General features: G+C 47.5%; 1 protein-coding gene across 3 annotated transcripts in view; it reads left to right on the top strand.

Annotated features, from left to right (window-relative positions):
* LOC123745879 (zinc finger and BTB domain-containing protein 17) overlaps window positions 1–23,004 on the top strand; it is a 583,396-nt gene that overhangs the window by 518,343 nt on the left and 42,049 nt on the right. The window contains exon 1 of one of the 3 annotated variants that reach the window (XM_045726979.2): window positions 15,038–15,197. The exons of the other annotated variants lie outside the window; for them this stretch is intronic. The gene's annotated coding sequence lies outside the window, so the exon portion shown is untranslated. Of the gene's footprint in view, window positions 1–15,037; window positions 15,198–23,004 lie in introns of those variants that run through there. 3 annotated transcript variants of the gene reach the window in all.

Below are 23,004 nucleotides of genomic sequence, written 5' to 3'. Positions count from 1 at the left end.
AGTTATGATAGCAGGCGGACTGTCCGCCTTGCTGACACGATGTGTGGGTGTTGGCAGCTAAGTTAAGCTGGCTCCCTCTTGTCAGGGAGCTGTGAGTGTGTGAGAGGTTCTTCACATGTGTTTCACCATATATGGATTTCTATAGACGAATACTGTGTAGCATTCATATATACACACAGACGCTTTCACGTATGTTTTCATGTTTAAACACATGTTTTGATGTTCTGTTTAAAGGTTTTTATTTTATTATTATGTATTTTTTTAAGAGGTAAGGACTCGTTCACGTCAAAATGATGAACCAAGTTTTAACAGTTGTAAACGTAGATGCAACTCAGAGCCCAACAGGCTCAGGAACTTACACACCAGTCAATTAAGTATTGAGATAGTGGCGAGACCCAAGAACCATAGCTCATCCTTCGTCAATACAGCAAGGTGCGGGGCGTGTCGTTTGAGGTGTCCCCCTTATAGGCATAGCCATCAAGCGTGTGTAGAGTTGACCCCGCTCGTCCCCCCTACCCGTCAATGACCCTTATCGACAGTGCCTTCCTAACTCATTATACCGATTAATGGACCTCAGTAAAATGGTACAATACCCACACATCGTGTCAGCAAGGCGGACAGCCCGCCTGCTTTCATACCTCTCACTGTATTTCCCACTTCTATACTTCAAGGGGCCTCGTAGCCTGGTGGATAGCGCGCAGGACTCGTAATTCTGTGGCGCGGGTTCGATTCCCGCACGAGGCAGAAACAAATGGGCAAAGTTTCTTTCACCCTGAATGCCCCTGTTACCTAGCAGTAAATAGGTACCTGGGAGTTAGTCAGCTGTCACGGGCTGCTTCCTGGGGGTGGAGGCCTGGTCGAGGACCGGGCCGCGGGGACACTAAAGCCCCGAAATCATCTCAAGATAACCTCAAGATAAGATATTCCCTTCACCTATGCCTCTCCTTCCTCTTTACTTCCCCCCCCCCCAAAAAAAAAATGAGTTGTTACATTACTCAATAATTTAGCACTGGCACTTACAGTATCAGAACCCAAATTCTTTACTACGCAATCTTCCAGCAGCATTTGGGAATTATTCTGGGCAATCCATATAGATAGTTGTTTCAAAATATTACATGTATATACAGGTATGCACATCTTTGTGCAATGCTGGAGTGCGAGATGTGCATATATTTGTACTCACCTCACAAAGAGCTCTGGCTCTTTGGTCCCGCCACTCAACTGTCAGTCAACAGGTGTACAGATTCCTGAGCCTATTGGGCTCTAACATATCTACACTTGAAACTGTGTATGGAGTCAGCCTCCACCACATCACTTCCTAATGCATTCCATTTACAAACTACTCTGACACTGAAAAAGTTCTTCTTAACGTCTCTGTGGCTCATTTGGGTACTCAGTTTCCACCCGTGTCCCCTTGTTCGCGTACCACCCGTGTTAAACAGTTTATCTTTATCTACCCTGTCAATTCCTCTGAGAATTTTGTCGGTAGTGAGCATGTCTCCCCGAGCTCTCCTGTCTTCCAGCGACGTGAGATGCATTTCACTCAGCCTTTCCTCGTAACTCTTGCTTCTTAGTTCTAGGACTAACCTAGTGGCATATCTCTGAACTTTTTCGTGCTTCGGCTTGTACTTGACAAGATACGGGCTCCATGCTGGGGCCTGACAGCTGGGTAGACACCGCTTCGGATTCGTAGTCCTGAAGTTCCGGGTTTGATCCCCGGTGGAGGCAGAGACAAATGGGCAAAATGTTTCTTTCATCCTGATGCCCCTGTTGCCTAGCAGTAAACTGGTACCCAGGAGTTAGACTGGTGCTACATGCTGCTTCCCGGGGTGTGTAACAAAAAGGAGGCCTGGTCGAGGACCGGGCAGCGGGGGCGCTAAGCCCCGAAATCGTCTCAAGATAACCTCAAAATAAGCCGCATACTCCAGGATTGGTCTTCCATATGTGTTATACAAGGTATACCTTGTGGTATTCTGGAGGATTCCTTACACAGGTTCCTGAAGGCAGTTCTGATGTTAGCCAGTCTCGCATACGCCGCCGATGTTAAGTTATTTGTGTGCTGCAGATGTGCTCACCTAGTTGTACTCACCTGGTTGTGTTTGCGGGGGTTGAGCTCTGGCTCTTTGGTCCCGCCTCTCAACTGTCAATCAACAGGTGTACAGGTTCCTGAGCCTATTGGGCTCTATCAAATCTACACTTTAAACTGTGTATGGAGTCAGCCTCCACCACATCACTGCCTAATGTATTCCATTTGTCAACCACTCTGACACTAAAAAAGTTCTTTCTAATATCTCGGTAGACAGGTAGATAGATGTGCACATCTTTGTGTGATACTGGAGAGTTGAGATGTGGACTTGGGTGTGATGCTAGACACTTGAGATGTGCACGATTTTATGTAGGAATGGAAGAGGGAAAATGATCTTCACATCCCTCTTCTCCCATGCTAAACCCTTCCTTCTCCCATCTTATTCCCTCCCTTTCTCTCCCCCTCCAAACCTAAGCCTTCCAGCCCCCCCCACCCCCCTCCCCATACCATTCTGGACCCTCGCCTCCACTCGTCTCCCCCTCCCATTGGCATATCCGTCCCCTCCTAAACCGTCCCAACCCCACCCCATCCCCTCCTGTTCACCCCCTCCCTTCCACCACCACTTTCCTATCATCCCTGGGTCCGTCCCCCCCTCCAATCCCCAGAGCATCCCCTCCCTTCAACTCCCCCCCCCCTCCCTTCACACACAACCCCGAGCTTTCCCCCTCCTCCCCCCTCACCCCCAACTCCTTTGGCCTTCCGTCTCCCCCACCCCACTACCAGTGCTCCCCACCCCTCAACATTTGCTTCCTCTGCCTCACGTACACTGCTAGCTCAAGCCACCAGCCTATATCAAGCACACATCATCAGCTTCCCTTGGATCAGACTTTATAATATAGACATTCAAGTTCCTGCTATGAAATCACCCTAATCAGATCGTCTATAAATTCCTATGAATATTTTTTTTCCATAGAGTCTATTAGAGTCTAATAGAGTCTGTAGAGTCTATTATATCAATCACATATCATCAGCTTCCCATGGAAATCTGACTTTATAATATAGACATTCAAGGTCCTGCTATGAAATCACCTTAATCAGATCGTCTATAAATTACTATGAATAAAATATTTTTTGTGATATGTAGAGTCTTTTATGGTCTCGTTAAACACCAAACGAAGCCACCAGACTAGGCTTAGAGACGAGAGGTATGAGTTAAGAGGAAAGATTAGACCCTGGAAGAGAGATGAAACATGGGAGAAATGATCGCGACATATAGTATTCTCTCTAACCCAATGTACCTTCTTGTATATAAATAAATAAATAAATAAATAAATAAATAATAAATAAGTAATTTGAACATGAAATAGACGAGGCAGTAAAGAACAGAGGTATAACAGAGGTATTTAAGAACATTTGGTATGTTCAGTACATGAACAAGGGAACACAGGTGGAAATAAAGTTATCGAATGAGCCACGGAGTCGTTATAAATTATTTCAGTGTCAGTGAATTGAAAAAAGCTAAATACTGACCTTACACAGAATACAACCCACAATAGTTGCCTAACTCCCGGGTATCTAGTTCCTTTTAGGTGAACAGTGACATCACGTGAAAGGAAAGGTACCCAAATGTTTCCGCCCTGTCGCGGGAATCGAACTCTGGGCATTTTGAGTTGTAAAGCAACTATAGTGACGACCCCATTATGCTTCGGGGAACCTACACAACGCCATGTTGTAAATGGAACATTATTTTTGTTTTTGTTGACGGGGGGGGGGGGGGTAAAGGTGATGGAGAGGCACAGGCGAAGGGAAAAATGGGGAAAATTGGAAATGGGGAAAATAGTGTGAATTATAATAACAGGAGGACTGTCCCCCTTGCTGACACGATGTGTGTGTTTTTACTCACCTAGTTGTGCTTGCGGCGGTTGAGCTCTGGCTTTCACACACACACACACACACACACACACACACACACACACACACACACACACACACACACACACACACACACACACACACACAGTTAACAGATGGAATTCACTAGGCAGTGATGTGGTGGAGGTTGACTCCATACACAGTTTCAAATGTAGATATGATAGAGCCCAGTAGGCTCAGGAACCTGTACATCAGTTGATTGACGGTTGAGAGGTGAGACCAAAGAGCCAGAGCTTAACCCCCGCAAGTTGTACAACTAGGTGAGTACACAGGAAGCAGCCGCAACAGCTGTCTAACTCCCAGGTACCTATTTACTGCTAGGTGAACAGCCTGCAACGTGAACTAGGATGTGTGTGTGTGTGTGTGTGTGTGTGTGTGTGTGTGTGTGTGTGTGTGTGTGTGTGTGTGTGTGTGTGTGTGTGTGTGTGTGTGTGTGTGTGTGAGGCAACAGAGATCAAGCTCAGTCTGCTCTCTTTTTTACCACCATAACACCGTTGTTTCTCTTCCAGTTGAAGGTGGAGTCACCGAACCCCGGAGCTGGAGCTCAACACCCGCATATACAACTAGATGAGTACCCTGTCTTACCCCCCCCCCCTCCTCACTGCCTCAACCCTTCTAAATCCCTCTCTACACCTCACCCCCCCCCCTCCCCTCCTCCTTCCCCTCTACCGCCGCATCCCCCCCCCAAACCCCCCCCCCCCAACCCCCCCCAAACCCCCCCACACATTCCACCCCTCATTACCTCTCCCCCCCTCTCACCCACTCGTCCACCAGCCCCCCCCCCCAACAATTATTACCCCTCCCACCCCAACCTCACCCTCTATTTCTCTCCTTACTCCACCCCACTATTCTACCCCCCACTACACACACTATTGTACCCCCACTGACCTTACCCCCCCTTCTCCACTCCACCCCACACTCACCCTCACCCCTTAGCCCACCCATCCCACCCCACCCTACCTCACAACACCCCACAACACCAATAATTGGAAAAATTGAGTATGTACGTGTGTATGTGTATAGTTGTGTGTATGCATATGTATAAGGGTATATATATGTATGAGTAACTCAGTAAATAATAATAATAGAGAACCTTGAACAGAACAACATGTGTGGAAGCATCGGAGTGTGTATATATGAATGCTACACAGTATTCATCTATAGACATCCATATGTGGTGAAACACATGTGAAGAACCTCTCACACACTCACAGCTCCCTGACAAGAGGGAGCCAGCTTAGCTTAGCTGCCAACACCCACACATCGTGTCAGCAAGGCGGACAGTCCGCCTGCTTTCATACCTCTCACTGTATTTCCCACTTCTATACTTCCCTTCATCTATGCCCCTCCCTCCTCTTTACTCCAAAAAAAAAAAACTATAAGCAGTACAAAATAAGGCGGTAATAAGAGCAGCAAAACACCGTCCACCATATGATCAGACAGTCCAGGAGCTCCAGGAACTCCTGAACACAATCACTAAACATCAGACTACAGCACCAAGCCACCAGGGTGTGGAACACTGTGGTGATGTTAGAAGACCCCAATGTTAGATTACTCCAAGATGAGACGCCCCACTCCCACAGCTGGTGGCCCAAGATGAGACGCCACACTCCCACAGCTGGTGGCCCAAGATGAGACGCCCCACTCCCACAGCTGGTGGCCCAAGATGAGACGCCCCACTCCCACAGCTGGTGGCCCAAGATGAGACGCCCCACTCCCACAGCTGGTGGTCCAAGATGGGACGCTCCACTCCCACAGCTGGTGGCCCAAGATGAGACGCCCCACTCCCACAGCTGGTGGCCCAAGATGAGACGCCCCACTCCCACAGCTGGTGGCCCAAGATGAGACGCCCCACTCCCACAGCTGGTGGCCCAAGATGAGACGCCCCACTCCCACAGTTGGTGGTCCAAGATGGGACGCTCCACTCCCACAGCTGGTGGCCCAAGATGAGACGCCCCACTCCCACAGCTGGTGGCCCAAGATGAGACGCCCCACTCCCACAGTTGGTGGTCCAAGATGAGACGCCCCACTCCCACAGCTGGTGGTCCAAGATGGGACGCTCCACTCCCACAGCTCTTTTCAGTAACCTTCAGTAACTTCAGGACTTCAGTAACCAACTATACATAATATCAACAAACACTCGCCACATCCTAAACACCCGCATTGAAGGCACTTCCCTAACACTGTCAACCAACCCAATACACCAACCCTCACATCCCAGTACATGGCAAGTGACTGGGAAGCAGTCACACACACACACACACACACACACACACACACACACACACACACACACACACACACACACACACACACACACACACACACACACACACAGGGGGTCTGGTAGCCTGGTGGATAGTGCGCAGGGCTCGTAATTCTGTGGGTTCGATTCCCGCACCAGGCAGAAACAAATGGGCTAAGTTTCTTTCATCCTGAATGCCCCTGTTACCTAGCAGTAAATAGGTACCTGGGAGATAGTCAGCTGTCACGGGCTGCTTCCTGGTGTGTTTGTGTGTGTGTGTGTGTGTGTGTGTGTGTGTGTGTGTGTGTGTGTGTGTGTGTGTATACTCAGTGTGTGTGTGTGTGTACTCAGTGTATACTTACTCTACATTATTACAACAGTTAACACTGAAAAGTATCACTGAGAGTACTCAGGGTATGGGTAACGATGTGTATCAGTGCTATACCGACGGCTCTGTAGAAGAAGGTGGACGATGTACCGGATTTGCATGTAATATATTTGAACAATCTTCTCTCGTACATACAGCAATGAAGCGCGTCAATGACTGGGCAAGTACAACTCAAACCCAACTTGCAGGCATATACCTTGCCACTGAATTTGTTAAAGACAAAGGCAGTGGACTTATATACTGTGGCTCGCAGAGTGCACTCCTGGCATTGAACGCACATAGTAGTGACACCCAGAAAATAGTCAGTGATATTCGAATGAATGTTTTAGCTGCTAAAGAAAACAGATTTGAAATTAAATTCCTATGGATACCATCACATGTTGGCATCTCAAGGCATGACACTGTTGATATGCTTGCAAAGACAGCCTGCAGAAAACCAGTGGTAGAAATTAATATGGGTGTTTCATTAGCAGTGACAAAGAGAATACTTAAACAAATATCTAATGAAGATCTCACCGACCAAACAAATTCAGAAAGACCTGAAAGTTGTAGCATTAAATATTATGATAGATATCGTGAGGAGACATTCACATATGGGACTAATAGAACAAGAACCCGGCAATGTGATGTTATAGTGGCCAGAATACGCCTGGGATATAGACGTATCTGGCAGCTATCTCAAAACCCAAATGTCGAGTACACAATGTGTCAACTTTGTGAAAGAGAAAACATGCACTCTCTTGAACATTATATTGTAGAATGTCCCATATTGACTTACTTTCGCCCTCCTGGGCTAAGGTATGCTGAACTCTGTAGTTACTATATGAGTACTGGAACACTTGATGATATATTGGACTTGTACCCAAGATTGACCATGTAATGTATCAATTATACAATGTATGTATGTGATGTAACTATATAACTTGTGCTTGTAAAAGCACCTTAATCACCTTCAGTAATTAAATGCTTAATTGCATTAGTTTCTCTATTAGCTATCTCACCCTGTCAGAGTAAAAGAGACAAATGTATGTGAATGCATGTGTGTATATATGTATGTATATATGTATATGTACGTATATGTGTGTGTGTATGTATATGTATGTGTATAAAGTATATATGGAACCTGATCAGAATTACATTTCACCTTTGTAAATGCACATTAATGACACTATGTAAAAGACACATCGAACACTTTATGTAGGGCATACGTAAACCTGTGTATCTATGTATTTACGAATGTAGGTTAGCTTAGTATTTTAAAAGCACCGAATCACCTTCTGTGGTTGATTGTTCAATAAACCCTTGAACTATATGTTTAACTGATCTCTAACCCTGTCCATGGAGGACAGAAGAAAATGTGTATATGCTGGTTAGCATTGTACCTGTGTGGCTACGTCTGTGGTAGAAAATAATAATTAAAAAAAAAATAAAGAAAAATCCTCCCCGGCCAGGATACGAACCCAGGCCAAAGCGCTGGCGAAGCGCGGGGCGAGTGTATTACCACTGTACTACAAGGACTGCTAAAAATATCTTATATTTAGGCCTGTGTGCCAGACTTGTGTCGAAAGATTTCCATACATTTCTAAGCATTATCTTTATGTGTTTCATGGGAGCCGGTCGGCCGAGCGGACAGCACGCTGGACTTGTGATCCTGTGGTCCCGGGTTCGATCCCAAGCGCCGGCGAGAAACAATGGGCAGAGTTTCTTTCACCCTATGCCCCTGTTACCTAGCAGTAAAATAGGTACCTGGATGTTAGTCAGCTGTCACGGGCTGCTTCCTGGGGGTGGAGGCCTGGTCGAGGACCGGGGCGCGGGGACACTAAAGCCCCGAAATCCTCTCAAGATAACCTCAAGATAACCTCAAGATAACCTCAAGATATGGTCATAGATCAGGTTTATAGATCAGGTCATAGATTAGGGGGTGGTTATTAAACCCATATTGTCTGGAATATTATACTTTTGTTCCTCTTCTATCAACTTCACAGGTTTCCGAATAATTATTTTTTCGGTGAATAATATTAATTATTCCGAATATTAAGAATATTGGAAATAGTCCAGATGCAAGACCCGCATTTAATATTCATGTATTGGTGAATTGCAGTCATTGGGAGGTTAGTTAACCCTAATTTGTTTATTTTGATAATTTTTTTTCTATCTCAGACGTGGCCAGACATTTACAATGCTAACCAGCATATATACATTTTTTTCTGTTCTCCATGGACAGGATGAGAGATTAAATATTTTGCTAATGCCCGGCGCCTTGCTTTTAAGCATCTATTTTTTGTTTACCTCTGCGATGTTTATGTGTTTCATAAGGTGGTACGCATTGCCAGTGTTGTTAAGGTCTATTGCTTGTATTGGGAGCAATTTACACGATACCCTTGGGTAAAGTACCAAGATTTTATACCTTTGGTACGAAAGTGTGTCCGTACCTAGGATACCTCCCCCTCCCTCCCTCCACCGTACCACAACATACTGTATCTTAAACAAAATGTACATGGATAACCTCAACCCGTTCTCGCAAATTTAATAAGTCAATATTGACTTATTAAATATGTGCATAGGTGACATACTTAACATAATAGTTTCCCTTGAAAAGCTTCATAGAAAACACCGACCTTACCTAACCTACTTAGTATGTTAAAATAAGCATCTTATAGCTTCGTAATTACAATTGTTACTTAACCTATTATAGGTATAGGTTAGGTAATAATTGTAATTACGAAGCAATAAGATGCTTATCTTAACATACTAAGTAGGTTAGGTAAGGTCGGTGTTTTCTATGAAGCTTTTCAAGGGAAACTATTATGTTAAGTATGTCACCTATGCACATATTTAATAAGTCAATATTGACTTATTAAATTTGCGAGAACGGGTTGATAACCTACAGGGCGTTCAAAACACCGCTCACCACATACAATCCCTACAGGAGCTCCGTGAATCACAGTCACTAATCACTAGACAACAACAGCAAGCAACAAGGCTGTGGAATGTGATCGAAATGATCTCTATCCTATTTCTCTATCATATCTAATTTTAAAATTATTAATAGAGTTTGCTCCTTAAGTTCATTCCATTTTCCCACTACTCTCTCACTAAAGGAAAACTTCCTAACTTCTCTGTGACTCATCTGAGTTTCCGGCTTCCACCCATGTCCCCTTGTTGTGTTAGTATTCAGTGTGAACATTTCGTCTATTTTCACTCTGTCAATCCCTCTAAGTATTTTATGTTTCTATCATATCTTCCATCTCCCTCCTTTTTTCTAGTGGCGTCAAGTTCAATTCCTTCAGTCGCTCTTCATACCCCATCCCTCGTAACTCTGGGACGAGCCTCGTCGCAAACTTCTGAACCTTTTCCAGTTTCCTGATGTGTTTCTTCAGGTGGGGACTCTATGATGGCGCGGCATACTCTAAGACTGGTCTCACGTAGGCAGTGTAAAGCGCCCTAAAAGCCTCCTCACTTAGGTTTAAGAATGATGTTCTAACTTTTGCTAGGGTAGAGTACGTTGCTGTCGTTTTCCTATTTATTTGTGGCTCAGGAGTTAGATTAGGTGTTACGTCCACTCCCAGGTCTCTCGAATCGTCAGAGGTAGGGAGTCTCCCTTAATTGTGTACTGCCCCTTTGATCTCTTGTCACCTAATCCCATTTCCATAACTTTACATTTGCTCGTGTTGAACTCCAGTATCCATTTCTCTGACCATCGTGCTTGTTCACGTGCTCTTGAAGGATCCTACAATCGTCATCTGAAACAACTCTTCTCATTAATTTTGCGTCACCTGCTAACATTGACATTTAGGACTCTACTCCTATAGACTTGTCGCTCACGTGATTAGAAATATAACTGGTCCTAACACCGATCCTTGAGGTGCGTATTCACCTAGTTGTATTCACCTAGTTGTGCTAGGTGAACACCCTAGAGCAAGGGTGAAAGAAACTCTGCCCATCTGTTTCCGCCGGCGGCCGAGATCGAACCCAGACCCTGGGACTACGAGTCCCAAGCGCTGTCTATTGAGCCACGGTTCCAGCCACGTGTGTGTGTATTCGTTCCTCTCAGGAACATCTTCAGGTAAAGATTAAATACATGATGTAAACTTTTTGCTTAAATACACACTTTCGTCGAAAGAGTCGAAGAAGTGAAGGGGCAATAAAACATAGGATAAGGGGGATTGGACCATTTAATAAAGGGAAAGGGGAGGTGGGGTAGGGCCAATCAAACATTGGGTAAGGCAGAGGGTAAACCTCTGGTGAGCATGGAGACCTAGGTATAGAGACGTTATTACCACGTGACTAGGTCATAAAAGTATTTATGTGTACGTCTGATACCATACTACTTGTGAAGGAGGAAATGTATATGTTTATCTCTCAGAATGTTTGGTAATATGTTTATTGTTTGTGATGTGTGTCTATGTATGTATTAACACGATGTACTGAACGGGGTGAGAATAGCTTGAGCTACCTCATCCCTTTGTGTGTGTTTTACATCAATAAACTTATTTCAATTTCAATTCAATTACCACGTGATGTTAAGTCAGGTCTAGGTCAGTGTCAGCAAGGAAGCGAAGTCATTATTCTGTATATTTAATTAGGTCTTTTTTATCCTATAAATATAGCTTCCAGGATTTGCAATCTTCTTTAGTCGGTGGTTGATTCCAGGAATTTTGTATTATGTATTAACATGTTCCTAGTCAGTGTGGTGTTATGTTCACTTTGTATATGGTTTGTTGGCACACCGGCTGGTAGATGGCCAGGCAGTCTTCGCCAAGCCTTGTGATTGACGAAGATTAAACCACCCAAAAGGTGGCACGGGCATGAATAGCCCATAAGTGGTGGCCCTTTTGAGCCATTACCAGTATCAAGAGATGATACTGGAGATCTGTGGAGGCGCGGCTGCACCCTGCGTGACGGGAGATGTCTCCCATGCCAAGGCTTGTGGTGGTCATTCCAATATAGGTAGATTGAGGGTGATATCCTTCATCGGGGCGTGTATACCACGTTTGATTTTTTGGAGACTTATTGTTCATTGTTCTTGAATATTATATCAGCAGTCCTTTTTGTTTGTTACTAAATAATGAAGTTCAACATTTGGTCTGTGGCTGTCCGTTTCACTCCATTCGGAAGAGAGAAGTCAACACCCATATCAGAAGACATTTAGAAAAATGGTACCACAAAGAACACCATTCGCAACAGCAAGCAACCCCTCCCATATGCAGGCGATGAGTCACAATAACGTGGCTAAAGTATGTTGACCAGACCACACTAGAAGGTGAAGGGACGACGACGTTTCGGTCCGTCCTGGACCATTCTCAAGTCGATTGTGAATGGTCCAGGACGGACCGAAACGTCGTCGTCCCTTCACCTTCTAATGTGTGGTCTGGTCAACCCCTCCCATAAAACTCTTATTACAAATCCACTGTGTTCAAAGTATAAAGCAGAAGAATGAATATTCAAAATTTTTAATTTCAAATGGAGTGAAGCCCCACACCAAATACTGGACTCTATTATTTACTACCACAGAAAAAGGAGTGGCGATTTAATGTTCAAGAACAGCCCCAATATCATAAAGAACACTATGAGAACACTTCATGTCTATTTTATGAACGATGATCACCAGACTTAACACAATCCAATATGCCCAAGAACAAAACAAACACAAAACGAACACATTGTCAAACTTTATTTAGGGTTTAAGGATAACTATTATGATTAACATTTTTATTTTGTTCTGGGATCAGCACATAAAGTTTTGCGATACATTAAAAGAACAACGGTAACAATAATTCAGTGGAGTTATAATGGCATTGCAAGATATTTCACGAGGGGGTCACTGTGGCACAGTATCACATGACAATCTTTGCTGTTATGCCAATCCCAACGTGCCCATGTTGGGCATGTGCCCAGCAACAATTACTTGGAAAACTTGGGTGAAATTAGCCGGAAGTGTCTGACCTCCAACCTCGGACAAAGAAAGACATTTCCATTTATAGATGGTGTCTGTCTGGCCAAAGTAGGAGCCCTGCCTGGGTTAGCCTCACTCAACTTTGCAGAGGGAGACATGAGGGAGAAGGGGCGGTATGGGAGTGTCATAGGCCTGTCGGGGGTAGGCCTATGACACTCAACTTTGCAGGCGGAGACATGAGGGAGAAGGGGCGGTATGGGAGTGTCATAGGCCTGTCGGGGGTAGGCCTCAGTACCACCGTATTATTGTACTATTATATGTACCACAATATTGGCATCTACAGTGACCCGTGGCTATTTTCATGAAGTCTGAGGTCAGAAATAAGCAGGACTTCCAGCTTACGGAATGGTGCATATTTTGGAGGAGCTTCCAGCATTGTCGTTTCTAACATTTCGATCACATACGTTAAAAGAGGCGAGATCGTCTTGTATAATTGTGGTTTTGTTTAACAAAAAGTGTGTTTTTAACATACCACGCTTTCACTCTAGCTGCACCCCCCACTCATCCCTTCCAGCCCTTCCAATTCCACCCCGCCCCACTACCCCCACTTCCTTCTCCCCCCTCTCCCTTCCTCCCTCCCTCCCCTGCCCCATTCCCCTTATCTGCCAACCTACCTCGCCCTCCCCCCTTCCTAGAAGAGCCATTCTCGCCCCTCCCCTCCCATTTCTTCCTTCTCCTCCCCACCCCGCCCCCCTAACACTCACCCCAACTAACACTCCCCTCCCCATCTTCCCAGTCCCAACCCACCCCAATTCTAACAAATAAAAATGCTTGTATAAGAAGTACTCCCCCTCACCAGTCGCACCCTGTACCCCCATCATCCTCCTGTGTCACCCCCCCGCATCCCCCCCTTTCCCCCCACTCGTAACTCCCATCTCTCCCCACTTCTAACCCCCCCATTTCGTACCCTTCGCTCTCCCCCTAATGTGACGAGATCCCTCCAAATTGCTTAAGTAAATGAATCGATATCTGCTATTTTGTAGATTGGCCTCCCCATTCTGTCTTCCCCCCTCCCCGGCCTCCCCATTCTGTCTTCCCCCCCTCCCCGGCCTCCCCATTCTGTCTTCCCCCCCTCCCCGGCCTCCCCATTCTGTCTTCCCCCCCTCCCCGGACTCCCCATTCTGTCTTCCCCCCCTCCCCGGCCTCCCCATTCTGTCTTCCCCTCCCCATTCTGTCTTTCCCCCCTCCCCGGCCTCCCCATTCTGTCTTCCCCCCCTCCCCGGCCTCCCCATTCTGTCTTCCCCCCTCCCCGGCCTCCCCATTCTGTCTTCCCCTCCCCATACTGTCGTCCCCCTTCTCATTCTGTTTTCCCCTCTTCTCATTCTGTCTCCCCCTCCCCATTCTGTCTTCCCCCTCCCCATTCTGTCTTCCCCCCTCCCCATTCTGTCTTCCCCCTCCCCATTCTGTCTTCCCCCTCCCCATTCTGTCTTCCCCCCTCCCCATTCTGTATTCCCCCTCCCCATTCTGTCTTCCCCCTCCCCATTCTGTCGTCCCCCTTCTCATTCTGTCTTCCCCCCTCCCCGGCCTCCCCATTCTGTCTTCCCCCCTCCACGGCCTACCCATTCTGTCTTCCCCCCTCCCCGGCCTCCCCATTCTGTCTTCCCCCTCCTCATTCTGTCTTTCCCCCTCCCCATTTAGTCTTCCCCCTTCTCATTCTGTCTTCTCCCTCCCCATTCTGTCTTCCCCCCCTCCACGGCCTCCCCATTCTGTCTCCCCCCTCTCCACGGCCTCCCCATTCTGTCTTCCCCCTCCCCGGCCTCCCCATTCCGTCACCCATCATATAACCCCCCCCCGCACCCCCCCTTATACCTCCATACACAGACACGTAAAAATAATGAAAGATTTTGTAATAAGTCCCTGTTGATGTTTATAGTTTATTCCTTCACTGGTAGATGGCGATGAGGGGTGGGGTGGGTGGGGGAGTGACTGGAGGGAGGAAATAATGGGGGGGGGGATTTTGTTGGGTGGGGGGTAGGAGGGGATACGGATCACGAGTGGGATGGGGGAAGGGGGGGTATTAGATTGTCGAATGGTGGGAGGGGATCGCTGGGTGGGGAGTGGTAGGGTGTGGCGGAGGGGAGGGAGAAAAGGGAGGGAATGAGAGTCGTAGGTGTGGGGGGGGAGGGAAGGAGGGAGAGTGAGAGTGAAGGGGATAGGGTGGAGGAAAGGAGCAGGAGGGAGGTGGGAGGGGGGGAAAGGGATTAAAAGAGAGAAGAGGAATACGAATTAAGGGCAGCTAGATAAAGTAGGAAGGGAGGGACTGGAAGGGTAGGTAGGTAGGTGGGTAGGTAGGTAGGTAGAGGGAGGGAAGGAGGCACCATAGGGGAGGTCGGGGAGGACGTAAGGTGATGGTTGCGCAATAGGTATCCTCCTCCATCTCTCTCTCTCTCTTCCCTCACCTCCCTCCCTCCCCCATATCTTCCCCCTCCCCTCCCCCCTACCTCCCAAGTGTGTCACCTCAAGCCGGGTTATGATTGGTGGAGGAGGGAGCCTGGCTGTGATTGGCGGAGGGCTCGGCACCAGCAGCAGCAGCCGGGGAGGGAGCAACAGCCACAGTCGCTTGGGTCATCTCCGTCGCTGCTGCTGCTGCTGCTCTGCCCATCTCTGCTCATCTCTGCTCTCCCACCCTGTGTCACCCCATCACTATAGTGTAAGGAGCGTGTGGGAGAGGGCGTGAGGGGTGTCCCACGGCAGGTTATGGTGGGGGTGGACTAGCCTGGGAGAGCTCCAGGGGTGCCATAACAAAGGCTATGGGCAAAAGGGGGTGGGGTGGATAGACGGATGGAGAGGGAGGGGGGGAGGGACGATGTATGGAGAGGCCCCAGAGGTGGTTACAACCGGATTGGGTGATGGTGAATCCTGTTGGATGATCAGCTGGAGGCTGTGTATGGGTGCATAACATTGGTGGTCAAGGGCAGCAAGGGGGTAAATATTGACCCTGGGAGCTTGTTAGCCCAAGGGGGTAAATATTGACCCTGGGAGTATGTAAGCCCAAGGGGGTAAATATTGACCCTGGGAGTATGTAAGCCCAAGGGGGTAAATATTGACCCTGGGAGTATGTAAGCCCAAGGGGGTAAATGTCGCCCCTGGGAGCTTATAAGCCCAAGGGGGTAAATATTGACCCTGAGAGCTTGTAAGCCCAAGGGGGTAAATGTTGACCCTGGGAGTATGTATGCCCAAGGGGGTAAATATTGACCCTGGGAGTATGTAAGCCCAGGCACCCATCTACGGCTCTGTAGGCCAACATAAGAGTTGATGTATTATGATATATTATGCTTATTCATATTTCTTCATTCTGTGCACGGAATTCATTATTCAGGGTTGACAAGACGGTATTCATTTGTTATATGAAAAAAAATATCCCTTTTCCAACTATCTAATTAGAAACTTTTAAGTGTCATCTGTCACATTTAATTGCTATATTTAGCATAGATACATAAATGAATGTAGTTGGTGGTAGAAGATATGTGGGCGACATCAAGGGCAGGAATTAAAGTCTTATGCTGAACTGTCAGCTGGTAACCGTCATCTGTCATAATATTATACATTATATAAATCTTCAGTTGAATGGTTGACATGTTTACCATTTCATTTTCTGGTTGGATTCTGGCCAATCACACTCAAGCTACACAAGAGTGTTGCGAGAACATAAGAAACATTTATTTTTTAACTCTGCACATAATGCAAAAGAGCTGGCACGCCACTAGAATTCTGTTAGTATATTATGAACCAAAGAGTACCTGGCAGATAGGCAACAGAGTGTCACAGCGAGGAGTGAGAAATCGGATTGGCGGCATTTATTTTTTAACTTTGCACGTAATACAAAAGAACCGGTACTCCACTAATTACTGGCTCCTGAGTTACTATGCTATTTGGTTCCAGGTTCGTGGGGTACCGCAATGTTTGATTGATATAAGGTTATCTATCTTGAGGTTATCTTGAGATGATTTCGGGGCTTTAGTGTCCCCGCGGCCTGGTCCTCGACCAGGCCTCCACCCCCAGGAAGCAGCCCGTGACAGCTGACTAACACCCAGGTACCTATTTTACTGCTAGGTAACAGGGGCATAGGGTGAAAGAAACTCTGCCCATTGTTTTTCGCCGGCGCCTGGGATCGATCCCAGGACCACAGGATCACAAGTCCAGCGTGCTGTCCGGTCAGCCGACCTGCTCCCGTTAAGGTTAACTTAATACTGTACTGTACTGTACTTTCACACTTCCTCATCAACTTGTCATATATATTTTTCTATTATACATGTATACAAAATGGAAATATTTAGTAAAAATGGGCACTTGATGCTTAATATTTACAGTAATGAAAAATTATTCAAAGAAGCAATACAGTGCTGTACTTAGTAACATAATATAAGTAGGTTAAGTTGGAATAATTTGTGTTTATTTTGACTGTGTGCCTTTTCTCTTATATGCATAATTATCGTGTAGTAAGTGCAAAACGAGTTAGTATTTAGACTCAAATGTGTGACTAGATCCAGGGGCACAAATAATAAGTTAGAGGATAACTGTAATACAATACTGTATAATATACATATTTAGTTCCAAAACCAATACAAAAAGTCACTCGATAGTGTTTGCAAGATATTGTTTGTCACTCGGAGTTGCAAGAGCTTAGTTCTGTTCATAACCTGTTTATATGTAAAACTTTGTGTGGCTTCGGGAGAGGCCTCCAGACTGCCTGTCGATTCAGTTGAATCCCAGGTTGTATAACTTGGTCAGGGGTGATACTGTGGTAGAGGTTGCGGCTGGTAGTACGTTGGTCGTGGGTTCAAGTTGCCTAGGGGCTCCAGTTGATTTTCTCTTATTATCATCACTGTATTATTATTATTATTATTATTATTATAGTATAACATTTATGCATGTACAGAATAATATGCATTTTAGATTATAATAGCTATGCCCAGTAAGAATACCTTATAGTTTTGACATTTGAATTTTTTATTCAGACCCATTTCAGTTCACTACGTATATTGAATGCTTCATCTTATGAGCACTGTAGCTCATAACAGCTATATTTTTGTTGTTGCTATGCAATATCTTGAGAAGGCCTCACCATGTTGACTTGAAATTGATAAGACTTATCAACATAAAACTGAGCATACTTTTTGTTTATGGCAGCATAGTTCATTGACAACTGTTATTTAGTTGTGTGTTTGTTAAAATCTTTTAGGTTAATTTCATTTACACTGCTTTCGAATGCCTCTCAATTCATCATCTTTTGAATATTGGAGTATTGGAGGGATTCTGTATTGGATTTGTTGATAGTACAGTACAGTATTATTGGTCGATGGACGCTTGTGCTTACTTTGCCTCTTTTTATGTGGGTGTCTTGAGTTTGCTACTGTGGCCATGAAAATTTGGAAGTTGGGGCCCACAGAGATAAAATATGTTCCTTATGATATTGTGTATGACTTCTACCAGGCTGTTCCACCCATATCTGAGGGCTCTTATGTTTTGCATTCGGATCTCCCAGAAAATAGGCAGGTCAGATTCTTCTGATGAGTTTTATGTTGGCAATGGGAAGATGGGGCAGACTTAGTGGTTGGCAACTCGTTCCAATAAAGATTGTACCTTTGGTCATTCGGAATAATAGCTAGACAGTTTTCCTAGAAATTGTCTAGGTTGTTGTGTGGAAGGTTTCTCTGGATTGCAATCGTTGCTCTGACATTGTATATTTCCCCTAACACACCCACCATACATCTCCCTTCCCCCACCATATATCTCCCTTCCCCTACCATATATCTCCCTTCCCCCACCATATATCTCCCTTCCCCCACCATATATCTCCCTTCCCCCACCATATATCTCCCTTCCCCCACTATATATCTCCCCTCCCCCACCATATATCTCCCTTCCCCCACCATATATCTCCCTTCCCCCACCATATATCTCCCTTCCCCCCACCATATATCTCCCTTCCCCCACCATATATCTCCCTTCCCCTACCATATATCTCCCTTCCCCTACCATATATCTCCCTTCTCCCACCATATATCTCCCTTCCCCCACCATATATCTCCCTTCCCCCACCATATATCTCCCTTCCCCCACCATATATCTCCCTTCCCCCACCATATATCTCCCTCCCCCCACCATACATCTCCCTCCCCCCACCATACATCTCCCTCCCCCCCACCATATATCTCCTCCCACCATATATCACCCTCCCCTCCCACCATATATCACCCTCCCCTCCCACCATATATCTCCCTCCCCTCCCACCATATATCTCCCTCCCCTCCCACCATATATCTCCCTCCCCTCCCACCATATATCTCCCTCCCCTCCCACCATATATCTCCCTCCCCTCCCACCATATATCTCCCTCCCCTCCCACCATATATCTCCCTCCCCTCCCACCATATATCTCCCTCCCCTCCCACCATATATCTCCCTCCCCTCCCACCATATATCTCCCTCCCCTCCCACCATATATCTCCCTCCCCGCCCACCATATATCTCCCTCCCCGCCCACCATATATCGCCCTCCCCGCCCACCATATATCTCCCTCCCCGCCCACCATATATCTCCCTCCCCCACCATATATCTCCCTCCCCACCATATATCTCCCTCCCCACCATATATTTCCCTCCCCACCCACCATATATCTCCCTCCCCACCATATATCTCCCACCATATATCTGCCCTATCATATATCTCCCCCTACCATATATCTCCCCCCACCATATATATCTCCCCCACCATATATATCTCCCCCACCATATATATCTCCACCCCCCACTGTATATATCTCCGCCCCCCACTGTATATATCTCCCCCCCCACCATATATATCCCTCCTACCATATATCTCCCACTCCCACCATATATCTCCCCCCCATATATCTCTTCCCCCATCATATATCTCCCTCCCCTCCTACCATATATCCCCCCTCCCCTCCCACCATATATCTCCCCATATATCTCCCTTCCCTCCCCATATATCTCCCTTCCCTCACCATATATCTCCCCCCACCATATATCTCCCCCCACCATATATCTCTCCCCACCATATATCTCTCCACACCATATATCTCCCCCATGTATCTCCCCTACCATATATCTCCCCCCCATATATCTCCCCCCCATATATCTCCCCCCATATATCACCCCATCATATATACCCTCCCCACACTATATATCTCCCTTCCACCATATATCTCCCCCCCCATCACCATATATATATATGTATATATATATATATATATATATATATATATATATATATATATATATATATATATATATATATATATATATATATATATATATATATATATGTATATGCATGCAATTGACGATCACAAAACACTGATCATTTTATGCGGAAAATCCACAGAGAAATATGAAATGAGGTGAACGTTTCTGCTTGTTAAAGCCTTTGTCAACACCAGACTGACTGAGTCAGTCTGGTGTTGACAAAGGCTTTAACAAGCCAAAACGTTCACCTCATTTCATATTTCTCTGTGGATTTTCCGCATATATATATATATATATATATATATATATATATATATATATATATACATATATATATATATATATATATATATATATATATATATATATATATATATATATATATATATATATATATATATATCTATATCTATATCTATATCTATATCTATATATCTATATCTATATCTATATATCTATCTATCCCATCCATGTATCTCCCTCCTTGAACCATATATCCTCATACAATATAATACCCTGTATCCACCCATCATATATCCACCCAGGCCTCATATATCCCCACACCCCATATATGCCCCCTGCTATTTATTACCCCACGACCCACCCACCATATATAACCAGACACCCCCCCATGTATTACACTAGGGGAAGGGGAGGGAGGGGTTTCCCGCTGCACATGGGTCTCTTCCCCCCCTCCATCCCCACTACCTCAGTATTACAGTACCCTCCCTCATCCCCTAGTCTCTTTCTCCTCCAATCTCCCCACCTCTCTAACTTTCTCACCTCTTTCCCCTTCTCTCACTCTCACCACTTTTCTTCCCCCCCTTCTCTCCCTCACCACTTTTCTCTTCTTCCCCTTTCTACCCCCCTCACCCCTTTTCTCCTCCTATCTCACCTTGACCACCTTTCTCCCCCCCCCTCTCCAACTTTCTCCCCATCTCTTCCACTTTCTCTCCCTCACTTCTTCCATCCATCCCCCTCTCCACCTTTCTCCACCCCCTCTCCACCTTTCTCCACCCCCCTCTCCACCTTTCTCCACCCCCCTCTCCACCTTTCTCCAACCCCCTCTCCACTTTTCTCTACCCCCTCTCCACCTTTCTCCACCCCCCTCTCCACCTTTCTCCACCCCCCTCTCCACCTTTCTCCACCCCCCCTCTCCACCTTTCTCCACCCCCCCTCTCCACCTTTCTCCACCCCCCCCTCTCCACCTTTCTCCACCCCCCTCTCCACCTTTCTCCACCCCCCTCTCCACCTTTCTCCACCCCCCTCTCCACCTTTCTCCACCCCCCCTCTCTACCTTTCTCCACTCCCCCTCTCCACCTTTCTCCACCCCCCTCTCCTCCTTTCTCCACCTTTCTCCACCCACCTCTCCACCTTTCTCCACCCCCCCTCTCCACCTTTCTCCACCCCCCCTCTCCACCTTTCTCCACCCCCCCTCTCCACCTTTCTCCACCCCCCCTCTCCACCTTTCTCCACTCCCCCTCTCCTCCTTTCTCCACTCCCCCTCTCCGCCTTTCTCCACCCCCCCTCTCCGCCTTTCTCCACCCCCTCTCCGCCTTTCTCCACCCCCTCTCCTCCTTTCTCCACCCCCCTCTCCGCCTTTCTCCTCCATCCTCCACCTTTTCCTCCTCCCTCTCCTCCCCCTCCTCCTCCTCCCCCTCCTCCCCCTCCCCCTCCTCCTCCTCCCCCTCCTCCTCCCCCCCTCCTCCTCCCCCCCCTCCTCCTCCCCCTCCTCCTCCCCCTCCTCCTCCTCCCCCTCCTCCTCCTCTCCCTCCTCCTCCTCCTCCCTCCTCCTCCTCCCTCCTCCTCCTCCCTCCTCCTCCTCCCTCCTCCTCCCTCCTCCTCCTCCCTCCTCCTCCCTCCTCCTCCTCCCTCCTCCTCCTCCCTCCTCCTCCTCCTCGCTCCTCCTCCTCGCTCCTCCTCCTCCCTCCTCCTCCTCCTCCTCCTCCTCCTCCTCCTCCTCCTCCTCCCTCCTCCTCCTCCTCCTCCTCCTCCTCCTCCTCCTCCCTCCTCCCTCCTCCTCCTGCCTCCTCCTCCTCTCTCCTCCTCCTCCCTCCTCCTCCTCTCTCCTCCTCCTCTCCCTTCTCCCCCTCCTCTCCCTTCTCCCCCTCCTCCTCTCCCTTCTCCCCCTCCTCCTCTCCCTTCTCCCCCTCCTCCTCTCCCTTCTCCCCCTCCTCCTCTCCCTTCTCCCCCTCCTCCTCTCCCTTCTCCCCCTCCTCCTCTCCCTTCTCCCCCTCCTCCTCTCCCTTCTCCCCCTCCTCCTCTCCCTTCTCCCCCTCCTCCTCTCCCTTCTCCCCCTCCTCCTCTCCCTTCTCCCCCTCCTCCTCTCCCTTCTCCCCCTCCTCCTCTCCCTTCTCCCCCTCCTCCTCTCCCTTCTCCCCCTCCTCCTCTCCCTTCTCCCCCTCCTCCTCTTCCTCCTCCTCCCTCCTCTTCTTCCTCCTCCCTCCTCTTCCTCCTCCTCCCTCCTCTTCCTCCTCCTCCCTCCTCTTCCTCCTCCTCCCTCATCTTCCTCCTCTCCCTCTTCCTCCTCTCCCTCTTCCTCCTCTCCCTCTTCTTCCTCTCCCTCCTCCTCCTCTCCCTCCTCCTCCTCTCCCTCCTCCTCCTCTCCCTCCTCTCCCTCTTCCTCCTCTCCCTCTTCTTCCTCTCCCTCCTCCTCCTCTCCCTCTTCCTCCTCTCCCTCCTCTTCTCCCTCCTCGCCCTCCTCCTCTCCCTCCTCGCCCTCCTCCTCTTCCTCTCTTTCCTCCTCTTCCTCTTTCCTCCTCTTCCTCTCCTGCTTTTCCCCTCTTTCCTCCTCTTCCCTTCTATTCCTCTCTCTCCTCCAATTCCTCTCTTTCCTCCTCTTCCTCTCTTTCCTTCTCTTCCTCTCTTTCCTTCTCTTCTCCTCTTCCCCCTTCTCTCCCCCTCCACTTCTTCCCCCCTCCTCTCCCCCTCCACTTCTTCCCCCTTCCTCTCCCCCTCCACCTTTTTCCTTTCCTTCCCTCTACACTCTCTCAATCTTCCTTCACTGTCACTCACTACTTCTTCCCCCTTCACCTCTCTCCCCCTCCTTCCCCACTTCCCCTCTCCCAATGTTCCCATTCATTTCTTTCTCTATCCACCTCTTCCCATCTCCACCCCTCTTCTATCTCCACCCCTCTCCCTCCACTGTTCTTCCCCCTCCAACATTTTCCCTCTTACACCTCTCCTCTCCTCCCTTCTTCTCCATCTCCATCTATCTCCCCTTCTTCACTCCCTTTAAACATCCC

The sequence above is a fragment of the Procambarus clarkii genome, chromosome 88 (assembly GCF_040958095.1).
Source record: "Procambarus clarkii isolate CNS0578487 chromosome 88, FALCON_Pclarkii_2.0, whole genome shotgun sequence".
In the NCBI taxonomy this organism is placed as follows: Eukaryota; Metazoa; Arthropoda; class Malacostraca; order Decapoda; family Cambaridae; genus Procambarus; species Procambarus clarkii.
Note: the sequence above shows the minus strand (reverse complement) of the source record. Positions and strands in the feature narration are given on the sequence as shown.